The sequence below is a fragment of the Mizuhopecten yessoensis genome, unplaced genomic scaffold (assembly GCF_002113885.1).
Source record: "Mizuhopecten yessoensis strain PY_sf001 unplaced genomic scaffold, ASM211388v2 scaffold10405, whole genome shotgun sequence".
Taxonomy (NCBI): Eukaryota; Metazoa; Mollusca; class Bivalvia; order Pectinida; family Pectinidae; genus Mizuhopecten; species Mizuhopecten yessoensis.
The window spans coordinates 75,472-85,008 of NW_018408530.1; the positions used below are offsets into that span (position 1 = coordinate 75,472).

The 9,537-nt window shown below is 39.3% G+C and overlaps 1 pseudogene; it reads right to left on the minus strand.

The window, feature by feature from the left end:
* Window positions 1–227: 227 nt before the first annotated feature.
* On the minus strand, window positions 228–6,313 carry LOC110460466 (annotated as a pseudogene).
* Window positions 6,314–9,537: the final 3,224 nt, after the last annotated feature.

Genomic DNA, 9,537 nt, shown 5'->3' on the forward strand with positions numbered 1-9,537 from the left:
TAGCTCTGACCACGCAATATATAAATGTAAACAGGGACGTAAATGTCACCAATTTTAGCCAATCACAGGACAATATTTCCGTGTAAAGGGTTAATCCAGCGACAGTTCCAAGAGTAAATACGAAGTTTTAGAAGGATACTTAGTTCTAACTAAGAATAAGATTATATCCAATGACTTGTGAGTAAACTTGAGTCCGTGGTAATGGATTTTATTTGCAGTTTGTTTAGTATTACTGGTAGGTGACGTCATGTCTCGTTTATGAATATCTGAGCTCATCAACTGAAGTATTTTGACCGGAAATTGCGTGTAGCATTCATGAACTACAGTCGAGTGGCAGTTCCCGATTGAGATAATCAGGGTGCATTTTCAATAAGAATACGACGTTGTGATAAGATCGTATGTTCTACAAAGGAAAGGAATGATATTTGCAAGCCATTCAAGTGCATTTGAGTCCAAAGTTACGCGTAATAAAGACAGTAGGTCCGGTATATGATTCAATTTAGTACCAGTGGGTACCGCTAGAGGCGTCTGTGTGAAAACGACATTTATGAATATCTTGAGCTCATTAACTAAAGTAATACCAATAGCTGGCGCCTAACGCCTTAGCTAAAAAGTAAACGCCATGCAGCATTAAAGTCTGACAAATGAACAGTGTGCCAACGAATCGACAGCATACCGTCCGTCTTTTAATAGACATGTGGCAGTATTTTTGATTCATCCCTTTTGTGGTATTGCCGAACAGGCATACATCCTCTTGCTGGCTCATCAGGTTTAGACACTTGTGCAGATTTTCTCTTCGGCTTTCTTTTCGCCCTTGCGATGGAGTCAAATTCGTGATCACTGCAATCATGCAATCAAATACTATAAAGTAGCTTTACATGTGTATATTTAAGTATCTGTATGTAGTTAAACATCAGAAGGGATCGTTTGAATGCGGCCCACATCAGTTAACAAATGGGATGTTTTGGTATCATGTTTTCGACCGAATGTTTGCTGGGGTGGCGCAGTTATTAGCTCCATCTGGTCTGGTGCCACCTCAGCAAACATTAGGTTTGTACAATTATGATGAATAGTAAATATATGGTTATATTTAAAATAATCTGAGGGGCGATACACATTTAATTTAAATTTAATAATTTAATTTTAATAAGACCCCAATTCTAGATAGCTTAATTTGTATTTTCCAAGTAATATTCTAACAGTAATTTTACTTACATGGGAGAAATAGAAGTAAGGTCTCTCCACACACCACTGTCGGAATCTGTAGGTTCGCTGCTGTTCGCTGCAGACGCTTTTTCGTCTACTTTTGTTGGATATACCTTTGATGCAGTTGTTTCCATATGGAATCCTCTGAAAAATAGAAAGTACATTTTCAAATAGAAAATTTAGTGTTGATGTAAAAGTAACTTTACCATTCGTTAACAATGCAAAGCTATGTAAAACCATATTTGAAATAAGTGTTTTAATATATAGAATACACATTTTTTAATATTTAAACAGCAAATACTAGTATACACACTTTATAGTAAAAAAGGATATTTGTCTACATAAAATAAGAAGCACGTTATTATAAAAATCCACATTGTTTGCAATAAATAAAAAAAGTATATAGTATTACTAGAGTATACTTTTATAGTTGTTACCTGTCGGTGTCTAAGTTTGCATCCATTAACTCTGTTGCGACACTGATTGCTGCTGGAATATCGTCTGGGTGGAGAACACCAGTGCCCTTTGGGTCGATGTCCTGGAAAGTCCCGAAGAAATTTTCAATGTCGAGGCTTCCAACGGCACGAACATTATACGTTCCACGTTTTGTGAAAGTGTACAACTGGATTTTACGTTCTATGTTGGTAAGCAGTCCTTCAAATAAGACGATAGGTATACCCTTGATAAATGAACCCGGAGGTGGAAAGTCAGAAAATGAGATCCCATCCAAAAGCCATTTCTTCAATGCCATCCTGTATCTACACCTGTCAACTGCGGAAATTCCAGGATCATCCTCTGCCTTGTACCACATGTCTACTAAACGACAAAATGCCGACGTTGTTTGTTCTCCAATTTCATCAAGCGCGTTGGACACCTTGTCACTGAAGGTTGCACGAGCAAATGCGGCGTTTTGTTTATCAATAAGGTCATTAACCATGGCCAAGCTTAAGTTGCATCCATTGGATTCACTTTCTTCGGCTATCTTAACGAACGCTTTACGATTCACTCCTCTCAGCGGAATTCCATTTTGACACACTAGTCGTCGTATTCCACAGAGTTGGTGGTACGTATCAAGTACCATAAACAGATAGTGACCAGTACATGAACTATATTCTGGCATTGAGTACCATGTGTCGTTGTTGTCATCAAGTCCTTCGATGTTAACATTAGCACCAAACGGATTCTTATGGTGCAATTCTCTTAATTTGTCAGGAAAGACCAGACTTGCACCGATAGCACAAATTATATCTTTGGGTATTTTCTTGAGTGTTGACTTTGTTAGTGAAGACAGAGTTGGGGTGACTTTCTCTTCTTTCGGACTGGCGTTTTAAGTATGGAGCCATCCCCCAAGATCTTTGACAGTTTTGTCACGATCTGATGCTTACATTCATAAAGTCGTATGTGGACGTCCTGATTGCAATCGGTTAATTTATGTTGCACCGGTTTGACAGCGGTGACCAATTCTTCTTTTGTAAACGATTTGTCTATCGTCTTAGCATCAATGAAGAGTTGCTGAAAGGTTTGGACAGACATTCCCCACTGTTTCTTGGTCTTTATGCTTTGCTGAAGTGTCCTTTGCATACTGTGAAAGTCAGACTCGTTTAAAGGTGATTCTCGGGCAGGTTCATCTGATGAGTTGGGGATGGGTGTCTCAACTCTTGATGTAAACAGTTCATTGGATTCATCACTGGTCCCTGTTTCAGTGGCTGTGCGTTCTGCGATTTGTAACGCATCTCCAATGTCAACTGCAAGACAGGTTGCTGGGGTGTTTGGACGTGAATCTAGTCGGAGTTTTGTGGTCAAGACATCCTGGACGATATGATCTGGAAGTTCGTCAACGACGTTTGCAGGGAGTGAAGAAATTATGTCGGAACCTACGGTATCTGTCTCATTTAGTTGTTTGTTAGTTTTGTCCTTTTTGTGTTTTCCATCCTTCCAATCCCTGATCAGTTTAATTATATTAGCAGATGGTTTAATTCTGTCATCTTCCTTCTTCGCACCAACGATGAATTTCTGTGATTCCCTCTGAATGTCAACGACATTAGACAGTTCTGTTATGGACGCACATCTTACCATATTTCTGTTTGTAATGTTTGCTAAAAGTTCACACACGGACTTTCTTTTTACTTCTTGGTACACATCCTTCTGCAGCTGCAGGGTCGTCAAAGAAGAATCATCTCGATCCCTTACAGTGACTCGAGACCACTGGCCATCGAACGAGCAAACTGGTACATACAAGCCTGCTTTTTCACATTCTGTCAGAACGAATTCCAGCACATTTCTCAGTGTCAGTTGGTAAGCTATAACCCTTCAACCCAAATGCATTCGGCACTGAAGGAATACTAGTTATCGACGATATCCTATCTAAATCCGAAATCATGAATCCCAGAAATTCATTCGCTATGACGCGGTTCAGTTTGTAAGCTGCGTTAAACATTTTTAAAGTTTCATGAAGATCCATTTTCACATCAGAGACTCGCAATGTTGATACTTCATGCTTGGCCTTTTTGTGCGCACAGAATGGTTCATCTATGTGACTTGTTTTTCCAGGACATTCCTCGCTTTTCACGGACACAAACTCCCCTATAAATTTGACATGCTTGTCTATATATGCGCTAATCTTCTCTTTCAAATGCACAATCTGCTTTGATTTTCTTACTGGTCGGACACCACAAATCGGCATCGAAGTGGGTATGCATGGCAGACGTAGACTCCTGCGAATAACAAAGGAAAAATAAGCTCTCCACGTTCAGTGCGTACATCTCTGATAAAATTTGCGGGACATAATATGTCGGTACTTTGTGATAAATTGGTGGTTTGTATGTTCCAGGTTGCGCCGGAAACGGGCTTTTAATTTCGACAGCCATAGTCGTGGTCTCCGTTTCCTCTTCAACAAAGCTCCCATCCGGACTGATAACGATACACACTCCATTACTTTCTGTTTTTATACACCATTCCTCCGAAAATATCAAATTTGGGAAGAACACTGGCATTACTTTTGAGACAGCGGTTGCTACAGCGTGTATTTCGTTCTGTGTTCCATACACAATCTTTTCCATAACTTGTGGTGATGGTTCCTTTCTTTTTGTTCCGGACTTGACGCAATCATAATGCTCCTGTTGACTCTTTAACGTGTCTAATCCAAGCGCTGCGTTGAGAGTACTTCCTGTAACTGTAGCTGTTGCCCTGATGTTGAACCACTCGTCAGTTCGCTGTTAAAGAACTCGACAAGTATTTTTATCAAAATCCTGGCCAACAATGTCGTTCAAGTGACGATGATTTTCTTGTTTGCTGAATTGGATGGTTCTGTCCAACGCGAAGTGCTTTTGTGATCCGTACAGCGTTGCACAATCGTAGCAAAGCTTGTCTATCAATCGCATTATGTTCTCTATACAATTACTGACATCATACAATTGAGTCGAAATTGCACTAATCACGTTACACAAGTTGGACTTTTTCCAATCTGCACCTGCCATGTCCTTGAATTTCTGAAGCGAAGCCTGTCTGGTTGTTTTTGTTGATCTTAGATCTCGTACTCTTTCACCAAGTAGTGTTATCATACCTTCATTTTGTCACATATACTATCTCTAAATGAGGGCAGCAGGCTCACAAGCTCCATATCAGCATCCAAACGTTCTACAACAGCAAAGATTTTGTTGGTCAGATTTAGTTCCAGTTGCAGTCTATCTTTCCTTTGCGAAAGCGTTGTTTGTTTTTCAAAACCAAACAAATCAACATCGCCAAGAGTTCCAGACGTACTGGCGTTGATTTTTTTCCCATCAAGGCAAATCTTGTATGTTTCTTCTTCAGTCGACTGCATTGCAACTTTGTCAAGTAATGTCCGAATGATTCCCGGTTTTATTTCATGTGCTGGTAAGGGCGAGTGCTTGGAGTCAGTTACTTTACTGATTGGAACGGCGAAGTTAATCCGAGTTTCAGATGGAGTAAAGATCCCCCGGAGAGTTTCACCAAAGAGAATTTGTCCCCGATTCTTTGGTCCTCCCATGAACCGTAAGAACCGCCTATGAAATAACTTATATCCAATTCTCCAAAATTTGGATACCTGGTCGTCTTACCTCATGCAGACTGTATTGTCCTAGCTATACCACTTGACAACGTCCAAAAAAAGTAGGTACGCAATATTTGTCATTGGAAATTCGTCCTTGCTTAACATGCACATGAATTTTTTCCAAGTTGCCGTTTGCCCATGTTTACGCAGGGTCTCCAGAACCAATGGCAACTGTTCCATTATTTGTTTTTGATCCTCGGAAATGCTCTCATCTTCCTCATCCTCCTCGACCAGCATGTGGAATTCCGCCTCAAATCTTTTGTATTCTGAGTCCAAGTTGCTATGATCAGTTTGTAAGATAAGTTGGGGTTCATCCAGTCTGATTCTTTTGGCTAACGGACTGCGAAAAACCGCAGAAAGACTGTCCTGTCTGTCACCTCCAACAGTGGGAATTAAATTCCCAGGTTCGTTGCATTTTAAGCCATTTCAATAACATCTCTGGGAATTACTTCGAAATTATGAGTTCTATATCCCAGTTTCCCGGATTCTACATTTAAATCCAACGACCGAATTTAATCACACAATCAGTGTGAACTTTTGTCATGTGACAGATCATGTCCGCAAATGAATGACCTCCATGCGAACAGTGGTGACACAGAAATTGGTCCATTGTACCTGACCTCATCCTATAACGAAACCAGTCACAGTATCACCTAAACCGAACACCAAGGGTTACCCAAACACAGTGTAAACAAACCATTGCACACTTCATTAATACATCATTTTCTAACATTTGCTGATTGAGACGATGCGATAATGAATATCCAAACGAATGATAAGAAATTGTATTTTCTATCGACGTATTCTTAAAGCTGCAAAATGTCACATTGGAAACAAAAACGTCATTAAAATTCAAACTTTTGAGAGTGGATGCAAATTATTATTCGTGCATATTCAATTTAAGTTGATATAATTAACACCGAAGCATAGCATTTGATAGATTCTGTTGCTAAACTGTTCTGACAACATTCTCGTCCGACTTTTTATACAATTCCTATCATTTAGAGCGAACATAAGCGTAAATAAGACACTCACCATCTGTCCACACCCGTTTCGATTTTCAACCGGAAACGAACCCCAAACCTCCGGTGCCGGTGTGGATTGGAGACAGTGTTAAATGCACTATAAGGGTTCGCCCAAGTTCAACGACTTTATTTGGGGAGTTCTGGGCCCTTGAATAACGAAAAACGTCACTATCTGCCGTTTATGTTCATTAACTCTAGAAATATTTCCGATTGTCTTCAAATTTGGTAACAGGGTTTAACGCATTAAAGGGGCTGGTCGGGGGGGAAAATACAAAATAAATGGGTCTAAATGCGTTCTCTGGCCTTCCAAAAGTTATACCACGGCTATATGATGGTCGAGTTCTGCTTGCAATGTCCAGCCCCGCGTAAATTTAGCGCAGATCTATTTATATATGTCACGTGGTTCTTTCGACAGTGAGGCAGTGAAGATAACAACAATAGCACGCCGTCATGTGCCATGTCGGACTCAACTAGCGGACAAAACAGCAATACTATACGTAAATAATTGTTTTCAAAGGTCATGTATGATGCAAGTGTAGTATTCCTACCTATATGTTGTTGTTATATATAACGGTATTGATACCTCGTGCCTGTCATGACTTTTGCATGCATCTTTTTCTTTCGACGCGATGTTTATATTTGGCCTTTTTGATGACGCGCGTGCGGTAAAATTACATCACTGATCTGGGTCAATTGAGAGTTTTAGACTGTCAGGTGACGATTTAGGATTTCTTTAATATAATTATAATTTTTACTCCTAGGGAGTGAATTTCAGCAAAATTTGAAACGGTATATTTCATAAGAAGGGATTTTAAACATGCGTATGCCATTTTAGCAAATATGACATTTTTCCCCCGACCAGCCACTTTAAGGACTCGGCCAAGTTTGACAACCATTTTAAACGGATTTCATTGGCAAAGTTATGGCCCCTTGATTAACGAAAAACGTCATTACCTCCAGTTTCCGCTTAATAACTCTAGCAAATATTAGCGAATTCCTTCAAACTTGATAACAATGTTTGTGTTCCTCTGTCTTTCCCCCCATCTCGGGCACTCTTTGGTTTTCGTGTGATAATTGCTGTAGATATTGTTCAGATGTTTCAACCAAATTCCGTATGCACATGCGACTCATGCTAAGTTTGCTAACCGATGTGATTTGTGCATATTTACGGGTAATCAATGAGGTATAGGACTTTCTTTTATTTCTTCAGGTTTCAAGCTTTAAGCTATACATTATGTCTCAACAGCACGATACTCACATGTTTAAACCTAACCTCAATCATGTTAACCTACAATGTCCTTCAATCAGGGGACATAAATTCCACGAATTTGCTTGTTTCATTATTTTCTGGTCAGAGAAAGAGTTATGACCCGATAACCTTTAAAAACAAATGTGTAGTACATGTACTGCATCTAACACACACATATTATAAAATGTAGGCCTAACTTGGGGTAATACATTGGTGTATCACTAAGACGTGAAGACATGTTACTGAGTAGAAGTTTACAGACATCTTGTATAGTCTACCAAGTGCAGTCAAATTCAGATTATGTTTAACGAGGGAGTAGAGTGATTGGATATTATGTATGGAGCATTGTAATAGGGGGTATTACACAAGGAGTAGAGAGTGATTGAATATTATGTATCAAGCTATGTAACAGGGGGTATTACACAGGGAGTAGAGAATGATTGGATATTATGTATCAAGCTTTGTAACAGGGGGTGTATATATTAAACAGGGAGTAGAGTGATTGGATATTATGTATCAAGCTATGTAACAGGGGGTATTACACAGGGAGTAGAGAGAGATAGGATATTATGTATCAAGCTTTGTAACAGGGGGTATTACACAGGGAGGAGTGAGGGATTGGATATTATGTATCAAGCTTTGTAACAGGGGGAATATATATTAAACAGGGGGTAGAGTGATTGGATATTATGTATCAAGCTATGTAACAGGGGGTATTACACAGGGAGTAGTGAGTGATAGGATATTATGTATCAAGCTTTGTAACAGGGGGTATATATATTAAACAGGGAGTAGAGTGATTGGATATTATGTATCAAGCTATGTAACAGGGGGTATTACAGGGGGGGGGGGGAGTGATTGGATATTATGTATCAAGCTTTGTAACGGGGTATTACACGGGGAGTAGTGAGTGATTGGATATTATGTATCAAGTTATGTAACAGGGGGTATTACACAGGGAGTAGAGAGTGATTGGATATTATGTATCAAGCTATGTAACAGGGGGTATTACACAGGGAGTAGAGAATGATTGGATATTATGTATCAAGCTTTGTAACAGGGGGAATATATATTAAACAGGGGGTAGAGTGATTGGATATTATGTATCAAGCTATGTAACAGGGGGTATTACACAGGGAGTAGTGAGTGATTGGATATTATGTATCAAGCTATATAACAGGGGGTATTACACAGGGAGTAGAGAGTGATAGGATATTATGTATCAAGCTTTGTAACAGGGGGTATATATATTAAACAGGGAGTAGAGTGATTGGATATTATGTATCAAGCTATGTAACAGGGGGTATTACACAGGGAGTAGAGAGTGATTGGATATTATGTATCAAGCTATGTAACAGGGGGTATTACACAGGGAGTAGTGAGTCATTGGATATTATGTATCAAGCTTTGTACCAGGGGGTATTACACAGGGAGTAGTTAGTGATTGGATATTATGTATCAAGCTTTGTAACAGGGGGTATATATATTAAACAGGGAGTAGAGTGATTGGATATTATGTATCAAGCTATGTAACAGGGGGTATTACACAGGGAGTAGAGAATGATTGGATATTATGTATCAAGCTTTGTAACAGGGGGTATTACACAGGGAGTAGAGAGTGATTGGATATTATGTATCAAGCTATGTAACAGGGGGTATTACACAGGGAGTAGTGAGTGATTGGATATTATGTATCAAGCTATGTAACAGGGGGTATTACACAGGGAGTAGTGAGTGATAGGATATTATGTATCAAGCTATGTAACAGGGGATATATATATTACACAGGGAGTAGTGAGTGATTGGATATTATGTATCAAGCTTTGTACCAGGGGGTATTACACAGGGAGTAGTTAGTGATTGGATATTATGTATCAAGCTTTGTTTGAGGAGGTAAAAAGCAATCACCTCACGTACATTAATATGATTATCATAAAGTCAGGTACAAAGGTATCTGATGTTCCTGTAAATCAAAATAAACGTTTAGA